The sequence below is a fragment of the Mustela lutreola genome, chromosome 3, assembly GCF_030435805.1.
Source record: "Mustela lutreola isolate mMusLut2 chromosome 3, mMusLut2.pri, whole genome shotgun sequence".
Taxonomy (NCBI): domain Eukaryota; kingdom Metazoa; phylum Chordata; class Mammalia; order Carnivora; family Mustelidae; genus Mustela; species Mustela lutreola.
Window position 1 is genome coordinate 207,349,414 of NC_081292.1, and position 15,753 is coordinate 207,365,166.

The window sequence follows — 15,753 nt, forward strand, 5'->3', positions numbered from 1 at the left end:
TTATCAAATTGAAGGAGTAAAAAGAATACAAAAAGTGTACTTTAGATCAATAAAAACATGGAATGATTTAAATAAAAACAAAAGAAATCCTGCCAACCTTGCGGGAAAATGTAGATATAAAAGCACATTTGTGTGTCCCAGGAGGAGAATTACCACTAAATGTGTAATTTGTTGGGTTTTTTTTTTTTTTATCTTAGGTGTTTTTAACTTGAGCCTATTTTATTTTACATTATTTTATTTTATTTGACAGAGAGAGCATAAGCAGGGCAAACAGTAAAGAGAGAGGGAGAAGCAGGCTCCCCACTGAGCAGGGAACCCAGTGCAAGGCTCCATCCCAGAACACTGGGATCATGACCTGAGCCAAAGACAGATGCTTAACCATCTGTGCCACCCAGACATCCCTACTTGAGCCCTTTAAAAAAAAATTAATACAACTTTTGGGGAAATAAACAACAAAAAGTCCACACGACCTGCTTCTACCTCATGTTGGTGTAGCAAAAGAAATAATGAGCTGGAAGTCATAATTTTACATGTTCTCACTGGGTGTATCTGCAGCTAGCTTTAGAATTTGAACCAGAAGTCTCATGCTGTCTGCGCTTAGTTATTTTATACCATTTTTAATGTGTTAAGGGTCTCCAGTTCTAAAATAATCGGAGTCTTTTTTTTTTTTTTTTTTTGGCCATCTTTTCTCTCATCTACTTACCCAAACACTTAGTTTTCACTCACTTTACTTATCCTTTGAGACAAAACTCAGTTCTCACCTATTCCTGACCCTCTTCTTCAATTGGATTCTACCTTCTCCTCCATGGAAACATCTTGATGCCACAACCTCTCAGCACCTGTTAATCTGGTCCAGGTTCTAAAATCTTTCTAGTTGTTCTCTTATAAATGTTTGGCCTCTCCTACTGCCTGGTGGATTCCTATATTAAAGAAATAATTCAGTTAGAAAGCACCAGGTCCATGAAAATAAGAAGAATCTTTGAGAGTTTACTCTGTTTTCAAGTGTTCTCAGGGAGCCTGGCTGGCTCAGCTGGTTGGGAGTCCAGCTCATGGTTTTGGCTCAGGTCGTGATCTTGGGGTCATGGTTTCAGGGTCATGGGACTGAGGCCCACGCCGGGCTCCTCACTTACCTGTGAGTCTGCTGGAAATTCTCTCTCTCCCTCTTCCCCTGCCCTTCCCCTATCTTATAGTCTCTCTCTCTCTCTCTCTCTCTCTCTCTAAAATAAATAAATAAATAAAATCTTCAAATTCAATAAACACAGTATTAGTGCATCTTACATAGTTTCATGCAAAAGAAACCTTTTTATGTATTTAAAGAGTAGTTTGAAAATAAATGCTTCATAATCCGCCTTCGGCTCAGGTCATGATCCTAGGGTCTTGGGATCAAGCCCCATATCAGGCTCCCTGCTCAGTGGGGAGTCTGCTTCTCCTTCTCCCTCTGCCACCCAGCCGCTGTGCTCTTCCTCTCTGTCAAATAAATAAAATCTTAAGAAAGAAAAGAAATGCTTATAAAGTATTATTTAAAATTCACATTACGTATTATAAGGGATATTTCTTTGGCATTTTCAACCTCCAGGACAATAAGCACTGCTCTTACTCCAAGTATTTAAGAAGCTATAGACCGAAAGTGGCTAGGAGAGGGTCACCTGCATGGCTCATTCAGTTAAGTGTCTACCTTCGGCTCTGGTCATAATCCCATGGTCCTTGGATCGAGCATCAGGCTCTCTGCCCCGTGGGGAGCCTGCTTCTCCCTCTCCATCTGCCTGCTGCTCCCCCTGCTTGTGCACTCTCTCTCTGTCAAATAAATAAATAAATAAATAAACAAACAAACAAAATCTTAGGAAAAAAGAAGAAGAAGAAAGAAAGTGGCTAGGAGAGTGGATCTTGAAAATTCTTAACAGAAGAAAAAAATAAGATGATTTGTAACTACATATGATGATAGATATTAACTGAACTATCAACTGATGATCACTTTGCAATATATACAAGATATAGAACCATTACAGTGTCCACCTAAAAGTAACATAATGTTAATTACACTTCATTAAAAAATAAAATTAATTCAAAAAAATTAAAAATGGTACATAAATGTCAACAAGAATCTTAGGGGATAAAATGGATGATAGAATTTCTCCCAGGCAGGAAAATTCACCAAAGCTTTCTGAAGATAAGAAAAAGAAGAATTGGGCACCTGGGTGGCTCAGTGGGTTAAGCCACTGCCTTCGGCTCAGGTCATGATCTCGGGGTCCTGGGATCGAGTCCCACATCGGGCTCTCTGCTCAGCGGGGAGCCTGCTTCCTCCTCTCTCTCTCTCTCTCTGCCTACTTGTGATCTCTCTCTGTCAAATAAATAAATAAAATCTTTTAAAAAAAAAGAAGAAGAAGAAGAATTCAAAGACCTCACAGATAGGGTTCCTCATAGGTACTGGCCTATGGGAAGATCAAAAGCAACCGTTCTTTATAAAAAATAAATAACAATGTAATTGAGCGCTAAAATCAGGCAGGGAAACTCCAAGTGCAATTTTTTCCTCCACAAAATGCATATGTCTACAGCTCAGAATACTCTGCTTTTTCAAATATATGATAGACTCATTTCCAGGAAATTTAAATTGCCTGCATTTCCCCCACCCCCAACATTTTATAATTTTGCATTCTTTCATTTTAACTAGTAAAATAATTGTCTTTTTTATTTTGTCTCAAGCTATAGCATGTTAGTACCATTATGGCAAAACCTCACTGTGAAACAATAAACAGATATGAAAAATAGCTAGACTTTTTTCCAATCTTTTTTAAAAAGCATTTTCATTTTTCTAATGATAACCTGGGAGCTTGTCAGCTTGTTGCTGAGGAGACTTGGGGAGGACTGTAAGAAAAAGCAAATATTATGGCAAAGGAGAAAAAAATACTGTCTATCCCAAATGAAGAGCCATTTCGCAAACAGACAAAATAAGACTCAGTTTCTGCTGCCATCCCTAAAACTAGATGTCCATTTATTTGAGTCTAGAATATACATTCATCACAAGTGTTAGTATAGGAAAATGCTGATAGAGAAAGATAATTGCTTAACAAAAAAAATTTAATTCATTAACAACCAAGATGACATATAATCCAGACTGAGGTGCTATTGACTAAATCAATCAAAATTTAACCTAGAAATATGAGCCAAGGCTTGGTAGTAGGTTTGCTCTTTGTTTCAGCAGTGTTCTCCATCTTAACATCTTCTGTACAAGATGAGAAACTCCATGAGGGCAGAATTTTTGTCTCTTTGGTTCACAGTTGTATCCCCAGAGCCTAGGAACATACAAGATATTCAATAAACTGTTGAACTGGTGAACAAATTTCAATATTATTACTTTAAATAAATTCAACTGGCCTATCATCTCAGTTATTATTTCCAGATGGATCTTAAAACAGTTTTAAAGACTTTCTCAGCAAGGTAGAACAAAACAGGTCCTATGATGACTTCATAGTGGTGATCTACTTCAATTCCAAATAAGGCTGGAAAAACTTCAAAGAGAGTAGCATCTAGGTAGAATCAACCTTATACAGAGGAAGCAGTGGACCACATGAGCCAGGGCATTGAAAAGTTACCCAACTTCCAAAGCAAGCATAATTTCTGCTGAAGACATACATAACCTCCCTTCCCATCAGACACACAAAAATGTGGGTGTTTCTCCCCAAATCCATACATGTCAATATGACTGAGAAGGGAGCAGATGTTTATGTCTTTGACCCCCTGGGGCCCTTTTGCCAACCCTGCCTTCACTTGCCCCAACCCCTGTCTTAGCAAGCAGGTGCTTGGCAAGCTCTCCCCAAATCTTAGATGACCCCAACAGAGCTCAGGGTCAAATGCCTTCCTCGAATGCCTTCCCCTGGGGCCTTGGGTTTTTAAATTTCTTCAAAATTTCCTACTCTCCTAAGGTCTTCTTAAAACTCATCTAAAAACTAACATCTACTCTGGGAGGGGTCCTGCAGGGTGTAGCATGCTATACAGGTCCACAGTTCCATTAAATTGGAAAGCATTTTAAAACCTATTTTTATTTTCTTTGTGAATCTTTATCAGCCTAAGGCAGTTATCACTACCCAGATTAAGCTTGGGCATGGAAAAGAGAATCTATTTCTTGGCACATGGGCTCTTCCATGCCTAAATGTTTTGGTCCCAGTGAGTGATTTTGATAGGCGTATAATTACTCTAGTTTATCAGCCATAGAAGAGTTTCAACTTTGGGGACTCCCATTCCTACCTGCGGCCAGGCATCATTACCCCAAGGCCAAAGAGTGAAGTAGGTGACACTTGACCTACGTGAAGAAGTATTTGAGTGCCTACTCAGTCCTATGCTGGCTCTATCACTACCTTCCAGGAAGGTAGTCTAGCTTCAGGTCTTTGGCACCTTCATCTCATGGATATAACTCCCCTTTTCTTTGTAATGTCCTCCAAGTCCTACAGACAATGAGATCACTCATGCTGCCCCTAGACACCCTTAGGCCTCAACATTAGTTTATCAGCCTCTTTCACTACCCTGAGACAATCTTGAGGACAAAAATCACATCTTATTATTTCCTTATTCCTATGTTTAACATAGTAGGTATGTTAACCAGAATATAGTAGGTATTCAACAAATAACCAGAATATAGTAGGTATTCAACAAATTCTTGCTGCATGAATAAATGAATACAGATTTTTTCCAGTACCTTCTTTCATGGGTCCTGCATAGTTCTTATTGTTCAATTTGAAAGATTACCTCTTTCTTCTTATAGCAACCTCCCAAAATTTAGTCTATTATTCTCTTCCAATAAGCTCAAAAACAACAAATAGCTATAAATGGTTTTTTAAATGCCATTTTAAATCCATCTTGGAACTGACACCTCCTATACTTCTGGTATACATTTTCATACTTTAATGCTAAAGGATTCTCATTTCTGTAGAAACAGAAACCCCAGGCTGATCTCATTCAACTTACCACGAATGTGCCCCACTGCCTTCCATCTCTACTGCAGAACCAATGTATGATTTCCCCAGCCTTCCTGCCCAAGTCAATTCATAAATATTTTTAATCTATGAACTTTTAAACTCAAAAAGATTTATTGGGCCACTTTAAATACTTATTTCTTGCTCACATGGGACTGAAAGATCACAATGGCTCAGGATCAATTGCTTTTCATCTTTTCAGTACTTATTTCACAGCTGAGCACTTCTCAGAGTTATGAACATGAGTCCAATCCCTGACAAGCCACAGCAAAGGCCAAAAGAATGAGCAAAATTATCCATCCCGGAACCCACATGGGATAGCAGGGACCGAATAGGCAGCGTCTGCTGTGACTTATTACAGCCTACATGTTACACGAGGCCCCAGATCAATCCCCAAACAGAAGTCTTATGTTATGGGTCTTTCACCACAGGAAAGTAACATAAACATACATTCAGCAATAACACTCCATAAATCTCTACCCCAATTATAGAACTTTATCTCTTCTGGTGCCAATAAGAAAGACAGATATCTCAAAACAGCAGGAAGAAGTTACTGTTTCATGTGCAGAAGCATTAATATCACTGTGGAGAAATCTTTAAACATAAGTCAGACGTGGAACTATCTATCCGCCTCAGGATAAATCCAAAATAAGGAAGACTCTCTCCAAATAGAGTCTAATAAATTTTTGTCTTTTTAAAAAACAGATGATTGGGAAGAAAAGAAATGATATCTAAAACCACAGCCACACCGAGGGTTCTTGATTATGGATAAAAGAGTAATATGGGACCAATAGGTGCAGGGGGGGAGAATGAGAGAGGCTTAATCCAGCATAAATAATCCTCCTGGGATTCATGTCAAAGTGTGTGTGTGTGTTTGTGTGTGTGTGTGTTTTGCATGTGAACTTGTATGTAATGGTTGCTTACAATTGTCGCACGTATGCATATCTCTCTGGGTGGAGGAGTCTACCAGTATTAAGATTCTCCCAAAAGCTTTTGACTTCACCAAGAGCTACCAGCCATATTCTATAGCAAATATTTCCCAGATTCATAAACAAAGATATGTTACTATCAGGTGAGGTGCAAGAAGACTGCGCACAGCAGTGAACGAAACCCCATCACTGGGGTCTGAGGCCGTGGTGCCCAGCAGCCCGGAAGTGCCCACTCAGGTGGGAATGAGAATCCTACTATCACATTAGTCTAAACATGTTCACCTGGCTGATTGAGTTATACACAAGGAAGATTCCATTACCGCCGTAAATTTGATAACCTCATGAGTCCAAAAATCAATTAAAATTTGCATATGTATTATAGGATTATTATTTATGTAAGTTACACTTTCAAGATTTAAGCTGTTGCTTAAGTATTATCTCTTTTCCAAGGACCCCTCACATTCCCCTCTGTAGAGTTACATTAGCAATCGTACATAACAAATGGCCAACCGCATATACAGTGGCGCAAAGGTAGTGATTGTTTCTTTCCTGTGCATGCGCCCGTCTGAGGTTCCTGTTCAGTGGGCTGCCCTCTGCCGTGTGTTCATTTAGGGTTCACTCCATCTTAAGGCTCTGCCCCTCTCTGACATCTTGTCATCCGCATTCAGCTTATGAGGACTTTGTAAGACTTGAGATCCGAGAGATTTAGAGAAGGTTATAATCTTCTTAAGCTGATTTTAGATTACTGGTTTATTGTAAAAAGATATAACTCAGGAACAGCCAGATGGAATAGACACGTGAAATCAAATATGTGGAAAGGGGCGCAAAACTTCCATGCTCCCTCCAAGCATGCCTCTCTCCCAGCACCTCCACGTGGGTTCCATGCAGGAAGCTCCTGCTGTTTATTGTTTTTAGAATCTTGGGGCGCCTGGGTGGCTCAGTGGGTTGGGCTGCTGCCTTCGGCTCGGGTCATGATCTTAGGGTCCTGGGATCGAGTCCCGCATCGGGCTCTCTGCTCGGCAAAGAGCCTGCTTCCCTCTCTCTCTCTCTCTCTGCCTGCCTCTCCATCTACTTGTGATTTCTCTGTGTCAAATAAATAAATAAAATCTTTAAAAAAAAAAAAAAAAAAAAAAAGAATCTGGAGCCCCCTGTTCAGAAAGGACCCAGATGAGAAAACGGAAACCTCTAGAGGTGTTTCAAATGAAGGGATTTTAATACAGGCACTTGATATACATGTGATGGAAGAACCAGACCCGAAGAGTTAAGTAGAGATGGTGAGGATAACCCAAAGATGAACAAAACTCAGAACCCATCGACCCCCTAAGGCTGGAGGAACCCAGGGAGAGAGTGGTGTTATCAGAGCCTGGAAGATGGAACCATCACAGAGAAGTCAGAAGCGCAGAGAGGATTTCCTGGCAGATGATGAGACCATGAAGGGAGGGGCTATCTGACAGCAGGAATCATGAAGAAGCAACCACCCCAGGAGAAACCACTCAGAACATAAGGAGAGGAGGAGGAACCCCAGCTCTCCCTTCCTTGCACCCCTCAACCTTCTACCCATTCCTCCCATTGGCTCACCTACGTGGAGGCCAGAAAGCAAGCAATCTGGAAAAGGTAGTCCCCTATGCTAGAAGACAGAACAAAGGAAATGCCAGAGAACCAGGCAAATGACCAGCACATTCTTTTCTTATGAAGATGGTGCTGAGTCTGAAGAGAAAAGCCATGTGCCTATGGAGTTCTTTGTTGATGGACAGAAAGGAAGCAAGAAAGGCAGGAAAGGAAGGAGGTAGCAAAGATTGCAAGTCAAGAAGAGACAGAAGGAAGAAGAGCATCTCTCTCCAAGTCTGCTAGAGCAACAGCCCAGATGAGAGTCTCGATTTGTAACCTCTCTACAGTGGTATCCAGAACCGGCCAACCAGAGAATTACAGAGCCCTAAAAACCAGTAAAGGACTAAAATCCATACTTTGATGTCACTGAAGTTTGTTTGGACTTAATACATGACGGATTGAAATTAATGTGAATTTAATTCTTTCCTGTCAACATGGAATTTAAATATCTTTCGAGAGACTTACAAAGCGATTTCAGAAAGTCAAACTGCTTCAGGTCCTTGTGTTGAGCACAAAGGCAAAAAGAACTGAGAACAAACAAAGCAGCAGAAAAAAATGTGTGTGGGGGAGAGGGTGTGGGAGAAAGGAGCCCAAGGGATTTCTTTAGTAATGTTTGTTTATTGCTGTTTCAAATTAGGGAGCTAATTTTGGACTGGAGAATAAATAAAGAAGTTCCTTGAGAAATAGAAGACTCAGGCTAAGAACACAGCACTGCCTGTAGTGAAGTGGGGGAAGAAGTGTGTTCACACTCGCACCTGGCTTGTTTATTTTGTGATGCTAATGCGCCTGTGAAAAGAATCCAACTCACATTATTTCTCTTCTAAAGATTTTCGTAATTTGAGAGAGACGGTGAGAGAGGGAGAGCAAGTGCGGGGAAGTGTGGGGAAGGGCAGAGAGAAAGAATCTCAAGCAGAATCCCCGCTGAGCACAGAGCCGGACCCGGACCTGAGGCTCCATCTTACCATTGGTGAAACCAGCAGTCTAATGCTCAACCCACTGAGCTACCCAGGCACCCCTCGCATTATTTTGCTTAATGCTTCCTGTTTATTTCCTCATGCAGATAAATAACTGGTACCTCTGTCTTTCCTTACTCAGGTCCTTGTTGAAACCATCTTTGAAGAAGCAAGAGAGATACCTCTGGAACATGTATCAGTTTGGGGGGACTCCATTCAGGAGCACTGCTCAGCCTGGTACTGGATTTCTGGTCCTGTAGCCTCTACCTCATGGGCTGATGTATGTGACTTTTGCCAGATGAGCAAAGACATCTGAGCACAACAGTATTCTGTGGTTAAGGGCCTTGTAGAAGGCCCATGTGACAGGGTTTTGAAGAAGGCCATGTGTCTGGTGTGACATAGCACCTCAAAAATTGGGAAGCCAGAGCACTGGGCAGGGCACACCTCGGCTATAGGCTTGCAGTTTGTACAAATTTCACCCCACTTCTCTTCCCTGGGCCATGCTCATCTGCGTAAGAAAGGAAGCAGAGAGGGGTGCCTGGGTGGCTCCGCGGGTTAAAGCCTCTGCCTTAGGCTCAGGTCATGATCGCAGGGTCCTGGGCCCCGCATCGGGCTCTCTGCTCAGCAGGGAGCCTGCTTCCCCCTCTCTCTCTGCCTGCCTCTCTGCCTACTTGTGATCTCTGTCAAATGAATAAATAAAATCTTTAAAAAAACAAAAAAAAAAGAAAGAAAGAAAGAAAAAGAAAGGAAGCAGAGCCTGCCAAAGCTCTAGCGTGACTTATAAACGAATTCTGCCAGGATGAAGACGTCAACCAGAAATAGTTTTAGTTTTGGGTGTTTGGTTTTTGAGCCACTCAAGAGACTATTGCTATGGGAAGTTCCAAGTTAATATTCAGCCTCATCAAGTGAGTTTATTAATAGAAAGTAGTTCATGGCAACCATTTCTAAGGTACTGATAAATCCCTTGAGTTAAAACAGCCAGTGAGAAATGCTGATCTTCTTATACGGATTTTCTTAAAATAGCAGCTCTGGTTCTACCTTCAACAATGTTGAAACCATGCCATTTCTGAAACACGTCGCCTTGGCCATTCTTGTTGTGGTTTACAAGACACATTTTTAGAACTCATGAACTTATGGGTTCACGCTAGGGAAAAGAGCTGTTGGTAGCACAGAGAGCATGAGAGGCTATTCCTACCATAAGCAGTTTCGGACAATCAGCTAAGTCACCAACCTGAGTTAGGGACTCAGTGGTTCTTTTCTCTTCTCCACCCCTAAAGTTCCTTGAAAATGTTGTCATGACATCTACAAGTTCCCAAGTGCCTCCTATAAGCCTAAAGTATTTACCTCATTTTGTCCTCACTGAAACCCTAAGTCGAAGGTAAATTAATCATGCCCATTTTAGAAAAATGGACATTCAGATTCACAGGTCTTAAGTCATTTCCCCAAGAGTAACACAATTCTGAAGTGGTGGGGCTGGGCTTCAACCCTTGATTTCAAAGCTCGTGCTCTTCACCACTAAAGACGACCTCTGCTTGTGCACAGGGACTGACACCTAGAAGGGAACTACGCTTGCTTTAATGCTCTGCTGTCACTGGCTGGAAATTCTTAATCATTCTTAAGTGGTTCTGCATGTTTATTTTGCTCTGGGTCCCCCAAATCCTGCAACTGGTCCTGAGTATACTACATTTTCTGACATACTAGATGAATACTGTATGTAAGCTTAAAATTCTTCAGCAGTTCCCTCTCTAAAAGGTAAAACCAAATTCCCACTCCCTGCTTGACTGTGGACGGGTATTAATCACTCACTTCTAATGAAGAGAAGATAGCAGAAGTAATGATATGTGTCTTCCTGATCAATAATAAAAGGCACTATGACTCCTGACTTATTCTTCGTCACTCGCTTTGGGAAAAGACAGCTGCCATGTAAGGGGACATTGGAGCAGTCCTTGGAGAGGCCCGTGTAGTGAGGACTGAGGCTTCCTGCCAGCATCCATGTGAGGGAGCCATCTTGGAAGCATCTGAACAAGCATTCAGATGCCTACAGCCCAGAGCTGCTCGGCAGCCCCGTGAGAGAGACCTTGAGGTAGAGTCAACCAGATAAGCCACTCCTTGATTCCTGACCCTCAGCAACTGTGTGAGACACTTCTGAGGTTCTAAGCTAGGAGAACTTTTCATGCCATGATAGATAACAAATATGCCACATAATCTTAGAATCCAAGAGATGAGAGTAAACCTTGATTAAGAGGTGAATGCAAGCATCCAAATTTGGTACAACATTCAAATGGCTCTTGTCTCTTCTTGTTTTATCCTAGGGGACATAACAATGATGCTCTCCAGTGAGTGTTAGAGGGTTTCTTTCCACATGATCATTGTGGAAAGGCCTTCCTTTAATTTGGGGGCACAGCTTTTTTTTTTTTTTTTTAAGCTGAAGGATTTTTTTTTTTAAAGATTTTATTTATTTATTTGACAGAGATCACAAGCAGGCAGAGAGGCAGGCAGAGAGAGAGAGAGGAGGAAGCAGGCTTCCTGCTGAGCAGAGAGCCCGATGCGGGGCTCGATCCCAGGACCCTGAGATCATGACCTGAGCCGAAGGCAGCAGCTTAACCCACTGAGCCACCCAGGCGCCCGCAGCTTTTGATCATAACTCTTGATCTTCTGTCCTCATTTTTAACCTGCAGACTACCACACATCTTTCTTCCACAAAGGCCCTGCCCTCCTGATGAAGATCTCTCCTGCTCTTGGTGCTCCTAGTCCTGCCACAATTATGCCATATGCCCCGGAGTTGTCAGGGTGTCTGATGGCATTTCTTCCACCTGCCTGGCAAGGAATCAGGTGCCCTGGGCTTGTCCCCCTACAGCTCCCTGGTTTTCCTGCTGTCCCCGGACTCTGCACGGTCCTGCCGACGGCAGTAATCAGGGTGTAAGCTGTCCCTATGTGCTGCTGGACTGGTTCCATTCCACACCCTCATACTTCAGGATCCAGTCCCGCAGGTTCATGGGAAAGGTAACAATGGCTGGCACATGACCACAGTGGACCCACTTGGAAAATAATCGCAACACCATCAGTGCAATAACATCCAAACATAGAGTCATACATGTGAGCTCTGATTCAACAGCCCGGACTTTTCTAGTCTGAGGCTAGAAGTCAAGCAATCCGGTTAGGGACTTCCTACGTGGCCATCCTTGAGGGGCTTGCCTGTACTAGAGCCACTGGCAACAAATGAAACCAGACTTTGGTTCCCTCCTTCTGCATGGTAGGAAACTTTCATACATAAAAGGCAAATTATGACATTTTCATATGGGAAATTAGAGGAGTACCTTTTTTTACAGAGCCATAAATGACGTGAAGATTGTCAGGCATCAGAGGATGATGTGGGCTAGCCTTGTTGAAAATGTAGACTCCAGACCCTGCTTTTTACTCGGTTATGAGGGAGGATGGTGGGGATAAAGGTGGAGAGGAGTGGCGGTGAGGAAAAACAGGAGAATTGTATCATAATCCCTGTTCTGTAGAACCAATCATATATCCATTGTCTTCAGGGACATCTATTTGCTTTAAAGTGACTGCTTTTTCTGGGATGCCAGGGTGGCTCTGTTGGTTGGGCATCTGCCTTCAGCTCAGGTCATGGTCCTAGGATTGAGTCCCACATTGTGCTCCTTGCCCAGCGGGAAGCCTGCTTCTCCCTCTGCTGCTCCCTTGCTTGTGCTGTCAAATAAAGAAATAAAATCTTTTTTAAAAAGTGACTGCCTTTTCTGATGGAAGATGCAGCCATGTAAACTGAACCCTAACACGCCTAAATGAGCATTTTTTAAAAAGATTTTACTTACTTATTTGTGAGAGAGAGACAGATAGTGACAGAGCACAAGCAGGGAGGAGAAGGAGAACCTGGCTTCGGCTGAGCAGGGAGCCCAGTACAGAGCTCAATCCCAGGACCCTGAGACCATGACCTGAGCTGAAGGCAGATGCTTCACTGACTGAACCACCCAGGCACCCCTAAATGAGCATTTCTTAAGAAGGCAAATGAGATTCATTTATAATCCTGACAATTTTTTTTTTCCCCCAGTGCAGTACTCTCTTCTGATTTCAGTCTTTTAATTGAGAGCTTCAGATGATGAACGTTGAGCCACTCAACTCCCTAGGAAAGGTCCAGAGCCTGGAGCTCCCAAGAGAGGCCATCTTCGCTGCTCCTCATTTCAGACATGTCCTAACTTCTGCACAGACAGCATCAGAGCCCCCAACACTTGTACGGTCTTCTGAGGTTACTGAGTAAGGTTTTCTTTCTTTCTTTACTTTGCTGTCTCTTAGGATCTCAGCTCTCTAAGAGCAATATCTATGATGTTCATGGCTGTATCTTCAGTTCCCAGGACAGATCCTGGCGCAGGGCAGGCATCAACAGATGAATGAAGGAAAAATGGAAGAACAAACCCATACCTAATGAGAGTAAATTAAACACATGGCTTCTGGATGTCCCAATGGCAACTCTAATACCCCAAATAGCCAGTAGCATTCTCCATCACTTATTCATCAGACATTTAATGAGTACCTTGACGGAAGGCATTATCTGCCACCTTTAGTATACTATTACACTATGCTTATTTCATCCATTCCGATTATTATCTCCCTCCAAGAGCTGAAGCCAGAAGCAATCCCCGTCTCGATTCCAGGACGGAATCATAATATTTTTCAAACTATTTTCCAGGGAGGGGCTACCTATTTCACCACAGAAAATGCTGCTGAGCAGACACCTTTATGACTGAATTGATTTCAAAATTCAGTATATATTTCTGATGTGAATTCTTAGTAGTACATCAGAAGATAGTTTCAGTCGATGGAATTCCTTCTCCTCCTTCATATGTTCAAGCTTACTAGTAGTAGTAGTATGAGAATGTTAGCAAAATTCCTATTTCAGGGAACTCGCTGATTTTTCCCCCGTTCCTTTTAATTAATTTATTTCCTAAGCAAAGAATAACAATTGATCTCTATCTAATGTTGTGGCCTCTGCTATTTCTCTAATTCTGGAAGCAAACTAAGGCCAACTTTTGAAAGAATAAATATGCCAGGCACCACGCAGTTGTTCTCTTAAAAGTGACCTCTTATTTTGTTTTGCTTTTGCATCCCTTACTATGTATGTGAAAGGAAAATCATGTAATGCTCTCCAGAACCACATTTTATCTCTCATATAGCAGATGTTAGTATGAATGAAGAAAGTATGCGTAGAATGTTTGAAAAGTTTATTCTGAGGCATCTTCCTCCTCTTCCTGAGGGGCCCCTCTCGGCACGCAGCTCCGCCATATCTTTCAGGCAAAGGGAGGACTCCTTTGGGACTTCAAAAATGTTTCCCATCCTAACGCAGGTCTTTGTAGGACATTGAGGAAAGGCGGAGAGAATTAAAAATATTTTCCCAAGTCAGAAGACTTCTGGTCAATAGAAACAAATGTGGAATCTGGACAGATTCCAACCAGCTTCCTTGAGGTAAAATAATTTCAAGGTTTTCCTTATTTTTGAAACATCGTTCACTCCTGTAGGCAACATGAACAAATAATTGATAGATTTCCTTAACATGAATCACACGGGATAAAATATTCTCTTTGAGAGGAAGTTGTTTTTTGAAAAATTCTTAATACCCTCCAATCTCAGTTTTATTTAGCTTATTGATAGTTTTACGATCACACGGGAGATGTGGTTGTTTTTATACACATAGATGGGATATGAATTATTGTTATTATTCCTATTTTAATGTATTGGAAGTCTATTTCAAACCTGTATTAAAAAATTAATTACCATTTGGGGTACTCAGTGGAGCTCTGTAGCCTTTATCAGTGTCCCTACAGGCTCTGCAGGGAGGAAATCCTGCCCAGACCTCCACAGGAGTAAAATCATGAATGAAGCAAGAATTTCTTTTGTTTGTTTTTTCAGAAGAGACAAGGGACTTCAAAATAAATAAATTTTTTTACTAAAAAGAAAGAAAAACATATGGCTGCTTCTTTTCCTCACTGCTTTCCTAGGTATTCAATTGAAAAGAGAGCCAGGACCTTCCTGAGGACCTAACAAAATCTCAGAAATCACAGAGTTCCTGGCACCCATTCCAGGCCTAATGGTTCCTCATCTGTTAAAGAAGAACTAACACCTACCTCACGGAGTAGCTTAAATACAGGGTGAACAACCAAGACAAAACTTACTGAACACAGTAAGTGTTCATTAAATGTTAACTCCTGTTAAACACCGACACAACCCAGTATAAGAGTAATTATAAGAGTCAAAGGTTTAGGGACACCTGCGTAGTTCAGTTGGTTAAGCATCTGCCTTCACCTCAGATCATGATCCCAGGGTTCTAGAATCTAGCCCCACATTGGGCTCTCTGCTCAGCAGGGAGTCTGCTTCTCCCTCTACCTGCTGCTCCCTCTGCTTGTACTCTCTCTTTCTCTCTCTCTCTCACTGTCAAATAAATAAATAAATAAAATCTTAAAAAAAAAAAAGAGGCAAAGGTTTGTAGTTGGAATTGCTTCTAAAAATCTCAGTTAGTGTACAGAACTTATGAGGATAAAACATTTGGTCAGGCACTTTCCATGGCTGTCTTATCTTCCAGCAAACACATATGGATTGCTTATAAATATGAGCTACACTGTTGGGAGTGAGAAAGGTCAGGCCCAAGGACCTGCTGCCTAATGTTCACATCAAGGGACAAAAGCAGTCCTAAACCAGTTATTGCAATGCAATAAGGCAAGTTCTGTAATAAAAAATAATTATACCTATTATTTATTGACTGTGTTTTGGGGTGGATCAGCATGTTGCAAATACTGTCCTATGTGTTCTCACAACAATTCTATGAAGTAAGTGCTATTATTCCCATTTTGGAGATGGGACACAGGTTCAGGGAGGCTAAGTAGTTTGTCTAAGCTCACATAGCTAGCAAATAATTAAGGCTAGACTTTGAACTTGGTCTGTTTAAATCCAAAACCTATGTTCTTAATCACATATACTTAATCAGTATACTTCTCTCCTAAAATGTAGTATAGAAAAAGCAGTACTTATTATTTGTATAAAAATAATGAATATATTGTTAAATACAGATAGTAATATTTGGGAGCACAGAGGGACTAGTTGGCTAACTCTGCGAGAGGGAAGATGGGAGAGCCTCAGGGAGGAGGTGATATTTAAGTGAGCCATCAGAGCCTTTTTCCTGGATCTATCACAGATTAGATTCAATTATATGTTTTACTTGACTTCCTTCCATGCATCTACCAGAAATCTAATTTTTAACTTTTTCTCATCAGCAATACATTTTTTTAAATTTCTTTC